The sequence below is a fragment of the Mirounga angustirostris genome, unplaced genomic scaffold (genome assembly GCF_029215605.1).
Source record: "Mirounga angustirostris isolate CCGP_5_RB_7025 unplaced genomic scaffold, mMirAng1.0.hap1 SCAF_7, whole genome shotgun sequence".
In the NCBI taxonomy this organism is placed as follows: Eukaryota; Metazoa; Chordata; class Mammalia; order Carnivora; family Phocidae; genus Mirounga; species Mirounga angustirostris.
In genome coordinates this window covers 120481871-120494039 of record NW_026991715.1, presented here as the reverse complement: position 1 = coordinate 120494039, position 12169 = coordinate 120481871, and the positions used below count along the sequence as shown (strand labels likewise).

The 12169-nt window shown below is 45.1% G+C and overlaps 1 protein-coding gene across 2 annotated transcripts in view; it reads left to right on the top strand.

The window, feature by feature from the left end:
• Window positions 1-830: 830 nt before the first annotated feature.
• NIM1K (NIM1 serine/threonine protein kinase) overlaps window positions 831-12169 on the top strand; it is a 61640-nt gene continuing 50301 nt past the window's right edge. The window contains exon 1 of one of the 2 annotated variants that reach the window (XM_045903849.3): window positions 831-993. The gene's annotated coding sequence lies outside the window, so the exon portion shown is untranslated. Of the gene's footprint in view, window positions 994-1882; window positions 2362-12169 lie in introns of those variants that run through there. The other variant, XM_045903873.3, reaches the window with a different exon arrangement.

Here is a 12169-nt window from a genome sequence, read left to right as displayed (position 1 = left end):
CATTAACCAAGCTGTGTGACCCTTGTTAACTGACTTCTCTGACCTCACTTTCCTCCTCTGTAAAATGAAGTACTTTAACTTCAGTAAATAACCTCTATGCGTTTACTATTCTTTGAATCGCATTCCCTGCTCAGCACTCAATTCAGTGACTTGGCTTCCCTGTTGGTAAACTGTGAAAATATTTGGCACCACCATTAGCGGGAAGGCTATAGTTTGGGAGTAGGCAGGAGATTAGGGATTCACTGCCTAAGTGGTACCAATGGAACCGGACATAATGTCTGCGAGGACCCAGGCAGAGGGTGGTATTAGCACTTCTTTCTGCAGAGCCTAAACCCTGCCAGACTCACCCGAAGGAGCTGTCACGGTGGTTTGCTGAAAACCCCGTTCTGTTGGGAAGATTACTGGGTCGCGGTCTCCCAAGGACACGGAAACCCTTGATCAGGAGGCTCGAGCGGCTCAGTACGAGACGTGAGTTGACGAGAGCTGTGTCAACCTTCTTTGGGCGGTGTCGCCGCTTCCCATCCATGCTGTAGGAGGGACTCTCTCTGCGAGAGGGTCAAACCCCCCTCCTCCAGTGTCCGCGATGGGTGTCCCCGCGCCGCGCACCCACCTCCCTCCAGCGCCCCCTTCCTGGCTGCCATAGAAACCGGCCTATGAAGTCCGGGCCCGCGTCCCGGCGCCTGACCGGCCCCAGGCCTCCTCCCCCGGGCCAGCCCCCCGCTCCCGATTGGTCCTCCGGGAAACGCTGCGGGGCGCCTCTGTGCCCCCCCCTCCCCCCCCCCTCCCGCCGCAGAGCCCGGGCCGGGGCCAGCAGGCGGGGTTTGCCGGGGCCGCTGTCGGTCAGGTCGGCCGTCCCTGACAGCTCCAGGGACCTCCCGCGCGGCCGCGGCGCCCGCCAGCCACGCACCCACCGCGCGGCGCGCGCTCCAGCGCCAACCGCTCGGAGCTCCTGGCCCGGCGCCGCCGAGCCCGTGAGCCAGGCTCGCCACGAAGGTAAGCGAGGGCCGCGGGGCTCGCAGCCAGCACCCACACCCCGCCTGTCTGTCCTCCGCCAGGTTGCTGAGTTGGGGAAGGGGGTGCTGCGAGCGGCGCCCGTGCCCCGCGCGAGCCGAGGGGGAAACGGAGACACGACTGCCGGCGGGGCGGGGTGCGGGGGAGCTGGGGTCAGGAGAAGGGTAGGCGCTCGGGCGGGACGGCCCCTCTCGGGCTGCTGGGCGCGCGCGAGCAGAGGGCGTTGGAGCGGGAGGCGCGGGTGTGCCGGCGCGTGCGGGCCGCTGCCTGTGCGGTGCGTGGCGCTCCTGGGTCTGGGCGCGCGTGTATCCCCGCGCCCCGGCGCGGTACGGGCTCCGCGTCGGTGCACGCGCCCGCACGGGAACCCGGGAGGACCGCTTCGCGCCTCGCCCGGCGCACACCTGGCGCGGACCAGAGCCCCAGGGCGCGAGCCCAGGTGTGGACAGTTCGTCCGGAGCGCTGGGGACTGGCGGCGAGGGCAGTGACCGCGGACGGCCGTGCCCAGCACACCCCACACCACGACGCTCCCTAAAGAACCGTGCTTCTTTTGAAGACTGCACAAGTAGGGAAGAACCTCGTCTCCTCTTCCCGAAGTCCCTTCAGGAATATTAGGAGCGTCAGGATGACCAGGAAAGGATGGCAAAGGGGTCTTTAAAATGTCATTTCGGGTCAGCTTTGACACAACACCTGGGCAGATGGACAGGTCAAGGGAACAGATAAAGGTGCTCTTAGGGCAGCAAAGATTCAGCCGTCCGCACTTATTTCTTCCCTTCCTTCCCTCCCTCTTCCTTTGCCTCCTTGCCTCTCCTGCCCCTACCCCCAACCCACCCCTCCCCCCCGTTTTCGTCCTCCGGAGTTTAGTAGACAAGAGGGCTCTCTGTTAGACCCACCCTCCCCCACCCCATTTCCTCATCCCGTTTCAAAATGAGAGCAAATGAACCACGTTCTGAGCTCTTCCCCGTGCAATTCAGACAAGTTTGGAAATTAAACAAATCGCGTTTGCGCTTGAGACCGCGGGAATCCAAAAGGGAAACAAACAGAACCAGACCAAAAAATCTATTCCAAGTTAAGTCAAGATTTCAAGGGGGGAATCTAAAAGGAATATTTGTTTATGGCAATATGGTGTGTGTGTGTGTGTTTGAAAAATATGTATCACTCAAGCTTGCATCATCAGTATTCAGTGTGATTCACAGAAGCGCTTCAAAAGCTGGTTTCTGTTAGTGTTGCAAAAGCACTTCTAATTTTGGTTGCCATGGTAACCGAAGAAGTCGCCCCGCACCGTTGAGACGCTGCCTGGCTGGAACCAGGAACTGTTCTTGAGATCTCCTCACGTCCCCTCATGTCACCATGGTAATAATAACTGAGCTTATAAGATACTTGCTTCTTTTCCTTAAAGTACTAAAAGCCCGGGCATGTTGTTTTTAAATTTTATCTTTTCAGAGTTTGCAATTTGTGAGACAAATCTTCCCTCTCAGACAACTGAGTGTAAACACTGCCCTGCAGCCAGTCGGCCCTGCAGGCCCAGCTCTCTGCCCAAAGCGCACTGCACTAAGGGGAGAAGCCTGAAGGAGGAGAGTGTTTGATGTTAAAGGAATCCTGGCCTGGCACCAGGCTCCCTCCCCATTTAGCATTTAAATCTGGAGTCCTAATTAGCTCTCTAATTGGGAGATGGAAGAATGTGGGTGGGGGTCCCAGAAGGAGGTGAATGGGGGAAAAGCTAAGTCCTGCTCTCCGTGGACTCCTGTTTTGTGTGCTGTTGAATTTGCCTCCATGGATTTATTTTTGGCTTGACCACTGTTCAGTGGTAAGCCTGGAAAACCCTTCAGAGAGGCCTCCTTCTGTGTTAGGAAAAAATGTGGATTGGATCTTTAGTTTGAGGTGTGTGCTTTTTTCTAATAACTAAACTGCATTTAAAATAAAGGCAGGTTTGTATGAAATCTAAATTTCCTGGTAATAACTACAGGTAGGCCATAGAGCCTTCTATGCTCTTGGTTTAAGCTTTAGGGTTTCAGTTGAGATGGATTCATTTGGGGGCAGCAGTGGCATCATTCAGATACTTTCATTAGCAAATGTTGGTGTCTTTAAAGAACCATAATTACTGGGTGCCTGGGTGGCTCAGTTGGTTAAACGACTGCCTTCAGCTCAGGTCATGATCCCGGAGTCCCCCAGGGACCCCCGCATCAGGCTCCTTGCTCAGCAGGGAGTCTGCTTCTCCCTCTGACCCTACCCCCTCTTGTGCTCTCTCTCTCTCAAATAAATTTAAAAAAAATAAAAAACAAATAAAAAATAAAGAACCATAATTATTTATACATCCACAATTCCTGAGCAATGAATCCTGTAAAATCAATTTTGTACATTGATGGCACATGACTGGAAAATTTGAAAACCTCTAGACTTACAGTTTTAAAAAAAGAAAAAAACATTTCGTCCCAGTAGGTTAATGTTTTCAGCCAAATATATAGTTTCATTTTGAGAAATTTAAAAATTAAAATATGTGAAATCCAACTTCATTCTTTGAATCTCATTGTAGTATTTCAGTAAGGACTAGAAAGCCTCAAATTCATTGGCTGATTTCTTTCAGTTGTTGAGAGGACCAGTTGTTTATAAAATTAGCCTCATTCTATTGTTTTCATTTCCTATTGTCATTCTAGAAAAAGTTTTCTAGGGGCATCTGGGTGGCTCACTCGTTAAGCATCTGCCTTCCGCTCAGGCCATGATCCCAGGGTCCTGGGATCTAGCCCCGCATAGGGCTCCCTGTTCCGCGGGAAGCCTGCTGCTTCCTCTCCCACTCCCCCGGCTTGTGTTCCCTCTCTCACTGTGTCTCTCTCTGTCAAATAAATAAAATCTTAAAAAAAAAAAGTTTTCTAGAATTGAAGTTATATATTTCAAGAGAAAAAAATATTCAAATTACTTACAAAGGCAATAGTCTACAATTTGAATTAAGCAGATCACAGCTTCTAAAATTATTTTCTCCCAAGAACTTCAAAGATAGCTCAGCCAGTATTATACAGTATACTGAGGAGTATTAACCAGTTTTACAGATGAGCAAGTTGCATTCAAAAGACTCAGGTCATTTCAGCTAACCACATGAAAAATTGAGAGACAAAAATACATGAGGGGCAGCTAAGACTTAGAGAAAAACCAGGATGAGAAGAGAGACAAGGTAGGAACGGTGAGAAGAATTTAAGATTAGAGAGAAAAATAAAACTAGGGAAAAGGGAGTCTTCAGTGAGCAGAAAATACATAGATTAAGGGAAAGGGAGTCAAAGAGAAAAAGTCAGGTGCAAAGAGAGTTGCACAGAAACAGACACACAAAACCAAGATAGAGAGCAGGAAACTAAAAAGAACTCTTCATCTTCCAAGGAGAACAGAGAGCTTGATGCTTTTCCAGAGAGCCCAGGTATCCCACTTAGCAAACTCCTCTGACTTATGTCAGAGAACCCGAGGGAGGCCTGATCTGGGCGCATGCTGGCCCACTGCATCCAGTCACCCATCTCCAGGCCTGCCACGGAGCAGCTCACCATTCTGTCTTCCCAGTCCTGTAGTCACCAAGAAAGCCTACATCTCCATTTGTTGGGCTCATTTAGCTGGGATAATTTATAGACACACTTGATTATGTAATTGTAATTTTTTACTTTAAATTACAAGTTTTGACTTTTAAAAACTGCTTGTTATCAAATAATCATCTAATTTTATGAATTAGAGCATTATAAAAGATTCTAACAAAAACAACAGTCCCCCTGCTCTTGGCTGTTTGATCACTTCCCTCCCTATTGCCGAATAATTTGCATATGTAGCTGATCTTGATTTATCAGTTTTAGACAGAATCTATGTGCTTTCTCTTATTGTAGGGGTGGGTATAGCTCTCTCATCCCACCCCTTCCAACTTCCCTCCCTTTATTTTTGCAACATAGTTGGTGGGAAGAAATCAGCCAGGGCACCGTTGGCATAACCTTTTATTTGAAAATGCCAGGCATAGGAAAGCCCTTAAGAGAATCTGGCTTGGGGCAGGAGGGCTAAATATTTCCTAGGACTTTAGCCAGATCAGCCAAAGTTCGGCTGCTGTCAGAAATAGTTGATCAAGGGTGGCTCTTGGGAGAGGGAGGAATTGCTCTCACAGATTAGCATCCATTGTTTGCGTGATTTGGATTTTATACAAGGGAATGGGGAGGAATAGTCGGGCTAAGTCTTATGGGAAGGTAAGGAGCCAGAGCTGCAGGGGACAAGGCCTTTTTTGAATGATTTGGTTGCTGCTCTTTGGAATCATGCATGCTGCCAGGCCATTTTGCATTCCATTTCTGTTTTCTTACCACTTTCTGTCTTTTAAAATTGATCAGTGCTCTCATTCATATAGGATCATTCCCTTAGCTCTACTAATAGTTTTTATACTCTGTGCATTTGCTTTATGGGACGTGTGGGTTTTAAAATGTAAATTAAAGCACAAAGACAGCAAATTTGCTGTAGACTAATCAATGATGTGATGGCCAAGTCTAAAATGATGAGGCATCTTTCATGCCAACTATTGGTAACGAGCAAGGTAAATATTTCTCTAGAATGTAGTCTTATTCACCCTCTTGTTTTGCAGGTGAGATAACAAACCCAGAGATACTAAGTGTGGGGTCATTTCTCCTTACTCCATGCTGGGCATGGAGCCTAACATGGGCCTTGAACTCACACCCGGAGATCAAGACCTGAGCTGAGATCAAGTCAGACACTTAACCAACCAAGCCACCCAGGCGCCCCTCTCTTGACTCTCTTTTAAACACTCATTCTTTCACCCTCTCTCTCCTTGACTACCTTGTCTTATATTCCTTTTCTTTTTTTAAACCTTTTTTCTTTATTATAAAGAAAGATTAGGGATGCTGGGGTGGCTCAGTTGGTTGAGCATCCCCCTTTGGCTTAGGTCAAGGTCCCAGGGTCCTGGGATTGAGCCCTGCCTACATAGAGCCCCGCATTGGGTTCCCTGCTCAGCAGGAAGTCTGCTTCCCCCTCTCCCTCTGCCTTTCCCCCTACATGTGTTCTCTCTCACTCTCTCTGTCAAATAAATAAAATCTTTAAAAAAAGAAAAGAAAGATTATACTTCTTTATTATACATTATGTATTATAAAACAGTACATATTCTAGAGATAGCAAGAAATAGTGGTTAAGTCTTATTTTTTTTTAAGAATTTTTTTAAAGATCATATTTATTTATTTATTTGAGAGAGAGGAGAGCACAAGCTGAGGGTGTGTCAGGGGCAAGGAAGGAGCAGAGGGAGAGGGACAAGCAGACTCCCTGCTAAGCCACAGAGTCTGACAGGGGGCTGGATCCCATGACCCTGAGATCATGACCTGAGCCGAAACCAAAAGTCAGACGCTTTAAATGACTAAGCCACCCAGGCACCCCAAGTCTTATTTACTTTTTAAAAAAAATTTTATAGTTAACATACAGTGTTATAATAGTTTCAGGTATACAATATAGTGATTCAACACTTCCATACAACACCTGGTGCTCATCACAACAGGTGTACTCCTTAATCCCCATCACCTATTTCATCCATCCCCCTACCCACCTCCCCTCTGGTAACCATCAGTTTGTTCTCTATAGTTAAGAGTATGTTTCTTGGTTTGTCTCTTTCTCTCTTTTTTTTTCCCCTTTACTTGTTTGTTTTGTTTCTTTTTTTTTTTTTTTAAAGATTTTATTTATTTATTTGAGACAGAGAGAATGAGAGAGAGAGAGCACATGAGAGGGGGGAGGGTCAGAGGGAGAAGCAGACCCCCCGCTGAGCAGGGAGCCCGATGCGGGCCTCGATCCCGGGACTCCAGGATCACGACCCGAGCCGAAGGCAGTCGCCTAACCAACTGAGCCACCCAGGTGCCCTGTTTGTTTTGTTTCTTAAATTACACATATGAGTGAAATCATATGGTATTTGTCTTTAACTTAATTAACTTGGCATTATACTGTCTAGCTCCATCCATGTTGTTGCAAATGGCAAGATTTCATTCTTTTTTATGGATGAAGAATATTACATTGTATATACATACATTATTTCTTCTTTATCCATTTATCTACTGATGGATACTTGGGCTGCTTCCGTAATTTGGCTATTGTAAATAATGCTGCTATAAACACAGAAGTGCATGTATCCCTTTGAATTAGTGGGGTTTTTTGTTTGTTTTTTGGTGGTTAATACCCAATAGTGCGATTCCTGGATTGTATGGTAGTTCTATTTTTAACTTTTTGAGGAACCTCCATACTGTTTTCCAGAGTGGCTGCACCAGTTTGCATTTCCACTAACAGTGCATTTTTCTCCACATCCTCTCCAAAACTTGTTTCTTGAGTTGTTGATTTTAGCCATTCTGACAGGTATGAGGTGGTATTTCATTGCAGTTTTGACTTGCATTTCCCTGATGATGAGTGATGTTGAGCATCTTTTCATGTGTCTGTTGGCCATCTGGATATCTTCTTCGGAGAAATGTCTGTTCATGTCTCTTGCCCATTTTAAATTGGATTATTTGTTTCTTGGATGTTGAGTTGTATAAGTTCTTTATATATTTTGGATACTAACCCTTTCTTGGTCATGTCATTTACAAATATCTTTTCCCATTCAGTAGGTTACCTTTTAGTTTTGTTGATTGTTTCCTTCACTCTGCAGAAGCTTTTTATTCTGATGTAGTCCCAATAGTTTATTTTTGCAGGTGGTTAAATCTTAATTCTGGAAATAGCTTGCTGCATTTGAATCCTGGCTCTGTGACTCACTTACTATGTATGTGACCTTGGGCAAGTAATTTGATCTCTGTGCCTCACCTTTCTTTGGCATAGTAACAGCACCTACATTCTAGGATTATTGTAAGAATTAAATGAGTTGGTTCATGTAAAGCTCTTAGAATGGTGCCTGGCACACAATAAATGTCATTGTTGCTGGTATTATTATCAAAAATAGAGAAATAAATAATTATTTTTTATTTTATTTTTATTTATTTTTAAAGATTTTATTTATTTATTTGACATAGAGAGACACAGCGAGAGAGGGAACACAAGCAGGGGGAGTGGGAGAGGGAGAAGCAGGCTTCCCGCGGAGCAGGGAGCCCAATGCGGGCTCAATCCCAGGACCCTGGGATCATGACCTGAGCTGAAGGCAGACGTTTAACAACTGAGCCACCCAGGTGCCCCTAAATATTATTTTTTAAATAATTTTTTATTTATTCATTTGAGACAGAGAGATAGAGAGAGAGCAGGAGCAGTGGGGAGAGGCAGAGGAAGGGGAGAAGCAGATTCCCTGCTAAGCAGGGAGCCCGACGTGGGGCTCAATCCCAGGACCTGGTGATCATGACCTGAGCCAAAGGCAGACGCCTAACCATCTGAGCCACCCAGACGCCCACAGAAATAAATATTAAAATGAAAGAAATAATCATCTATAATTCTATCTCTAATCCTATATTTAATCCTAGTCAGAAAGATTACCATTAACATTTCAGAGGGTTGTTTTTTTGGTAGTTAAAAACAAAGCCAAAAAAAATTGAGATATTGTACATACAATCTTATTTGTTGCTCTTCCCACTTATCTTTATGTTTTGAGCTTTTCTCCCACGTTGTTGGATAGTCAGTATTCTTCTGTATGGCATATTTGTTTTCTGTATTGATCCTAAGACAGAGCATTACAAATTGCGTTCTCAGTAAGTACTAATAGTCTGGTAAGCCAACCTTTCTTCTGGACCCTTTGGGCTTGGACAGGTGTAAAGAGAGGTCCTTCCATCATGAATTTGAGAAGCCCCCTGCAACTAAGACAGATCTTATCTTTTCCTAAGCAGTAGAAACATTCTGGAAATGGCACCTGAAAAGTGTGGACACAGCAGAATAAAGGAATACTCATGTGGGAAGATGATGGAGGAGTATGGGGGTGACAGGGCAAGAACCAGAATGGAAGTAGCGAGACATGACTCAGTGGGGCCATCAGGCTGGGAGGTGTGGGTCTCCATACTGCACAGCAAAGGCCAAAAGAAATGTAGGTCTGATGTTTTGGTTTTTCCTTGCAACCTCAGAGATTAGGTGAGGCTGGGAAGCCAGTGAGAAAGCTTCTGTGTGTGGACACCTCCTGAAGGCTGGCTGCGTTGATCTCCCCAGTCTCCTTCTGGGAGATCTGACCCAGTTTGGCTCTTCCACAGTCCAGGACAGTCACCTGCCTGCTTTACTCATGCAGGACATGAGTGGCCAGAAACAGCCACTTAGCAACACTTTCAGGGTTTTGGAATTAAGCCTTGAGCAGCCCCAGTGAGGATTCGTGCCTCCTAAGAGCACTGCATGGAGCATTGTGGCAAATTTGTGTTAGTGGGTTTGTGTTCTGTCAAGTTGCACAGGCCAGAGAATTGCTATCTCCCCAGGAAGCAGAGATGATATTCAGAAGAGTGTAGGCTGGGTGGCGGGCTTTGGCTAGAGACATTTTGTAGGTAATTTAGAAGGTAAAGAGGTGTACTTCTGTCTTGCCTAAACTCAGGCTTCCTTAAGAATCACTCTCTTTGTGTAGCACATCTCATCCACGTGAAAGCCACTTGTGTGGTTTGTTGATGACTGTCTGCCAAGGAAAGTAAAAAAGATTTGCCAAAGCTCTAAAACAATTGCATTGGTTAATATCTATAGGAAGCAGGGCATCACATGTTTAGAGGTTACTATATAGCAATGCTAAGTAAGGAGACTCTCTGCTCGCTGTTCTTCCTCCTGCTCTCGTATTTCTCATTTCACTGTCTTTAGGTGACCGCTACACCTCTAGACAATGTCCACACAGGAAGAAAGGGAAAGCAGCTGTGCTAGTTACTTGGTGTAAGCCAAGAGTCTCCTTACTTAGCATTGCTATATAGTAACCTTTCAAAGTGTTATGCCCTATTTTATCAGGAAGCACAAGTTATCAGAAATCCCTTACTAAGGTCGCATTATCCAGAGCTGTGGCTCCTGGCCAGTGTTAGCTGTGGGAGAGAAAGAGAAAGTGGGCTTTCCAGCTTCTATAGCAGAAGAAGTCAAGGAAGGGAGAAAAGAGTTCGTAAAGATGTTAAGTGAGCCAGCCCGTTATGTTTGCCACACTGTCACTTAATGATAGGGTGCCCATATGTCCCCATATTTGAGGGATAACCCTGGTTTACACGTGTTGTCCCAGTGTGATTATTAATAGCAACCCCTTCTAGTCTCAAAAGTATCCTGGTTTAAATGACAAATTCTATGTTCACTCTACTTATTGAGCACCAGCTATTTATTGTAGGCTCTTGTTAAATAGTGGTTATTAATAAAAAAGATAGAATGTAACCATAAGATAAATAATAAGCCTGTGTGGTACAGGGAGCAGATGTGTTGGGTTTATAGGAAAAAGAGATGAGTGAATCGGTAAGTGAGTTGGAGTGAGCTGATTGGGTTGGAGATGAAGTATAGGGGGAGATGTAACACCATGGCATGAAAAATAAATGGATTGGGCACAGTTTGAAAAATGGAAAAGTTTATGCGCCAGGGTTTGCGTTGAAAAGACTAACATGGATTCTTGGGTGGCACAGTTGGTTGAGCGCCCATCTCTTGATTTCGGCTCAGGTCGTGGTCTCAGGCTGTGAGATGGAGCCCCATGTCAGGCTTCACACTCAGTGTGGGGTCTGCTTGTCCCTCTCCCTCCTCATTTTCCTCCTCCCCCCACTCCTGCACACTTGCTCTCCCTATTTCTAAAATAAATAGATAAATAAAATCTTTAAAAAAAAAGACTAACAACAAATAAGTTTTAATGCTGCCTTTGTTTAAGTGATGAACACTTTGTAATATGGGATACAATACTAAGATATTGATTTGGCCTAAGTATTTTGAAGACTTAAGACACAAACTAAAAAGCCATTTATATATTAAGTCAAATATACTCTTCTGCCATCACAAAATTTATCAGAGAAATTTTGCATATGTGAAGAAACATTAGTTTCTAGATTATTATCTTGCAGAGCATGTAGTAGAGTATGACCTTGAGCTATTTAGTAACAAAGTCCTCCTTAATCAAGATAAAATATTGGCATCTTCCAAATTTTCTTTTGAGTTGATTTGAAATGAAAATATTTACTTAGCTGTTTGTTGTTGTTTTTTTTTCCTTAGCTTGGTTTTAAAATCCCAACAATTTGTTTTACATGTTCATTCATTCTGTTGGGCTGGTTGGTGGGCTAACATAGTGGAAATAAACAAAGTAAGGAAATTTGGATCTTGTCTTGTCCCTGGCCACTAACTAGTAAGTCTCCTTCCTCTGTGAATCTGTTTCTTGAATACAAAATGAGAGATTAAATAATCCTGTGGCTCCTCTACTTTGTGTTCCTAAGAGTCCATGAGTGTGTTTGGGTTATCGAGGGAAACCATGAAACAGCCAATCTGCTTGTAGTCTCAGGTCACTTTGGTTTAAGGAGGTGTTAAGAAGTAAGACTGCAGAGGAAAACTGACATGAGGCCACGAAGTGCCTGACTGTCCATCTAAGCAATTTGCCATTCATTTTTGGCAGAAGGAAGGTTTCTAAGCATCATGGAAGGTCAGTGGCACTCAGTGGGTTGGAGGGAAGAAAGACAAGGGAGGAAAAGACTTGTTTTATTCCAGGTTCTGAGCTTTTTCGCAGTGTTCAATGACCTAACACGGTTCAAAGAGCAATGAGGCTTAGCTCACCTAATTCCGGGTTTATGTCCTGAGAAGTTCTAATGGCACATCTAATGGCACATCACTGATCATTCTGACACAGTCTACTGGTGATGGTCCAACACCAGCCCTCCCACTCCCATTCTGCTGCTACAGGTATCCCCCACTTTTCAGAGTTCACGGTACACCATTCCGCTTTTATAAAACATCTACATTGGTACCTGTTTTCGCTAACCCAATGAAATCCAAAGAGGATTTTGGCTTTTATGAAAAGAGGCAAAAAGTGAAAATGCATTCAGCATTGGTTTTGCAGCGAGCCATTCTAGAGGCAGCGCACCCGGAGCGATGGCAGAGGCCCTACCCAACTCCTTCCCTGGGAACTACACTCCGCATCTCAGCCTCACGCCACCAGAGTTTCCAACAGTGGTCTGTGAGCATCTGTGCTTTATCTCAATTTATTTTGTGCATCCGCTAGCAAACTGTGTCTGAAAGTATCAGAAAAGCCCAAGAGGAGCTATTTTTTGGGGTCTGGGAATGCTAAAAAAAA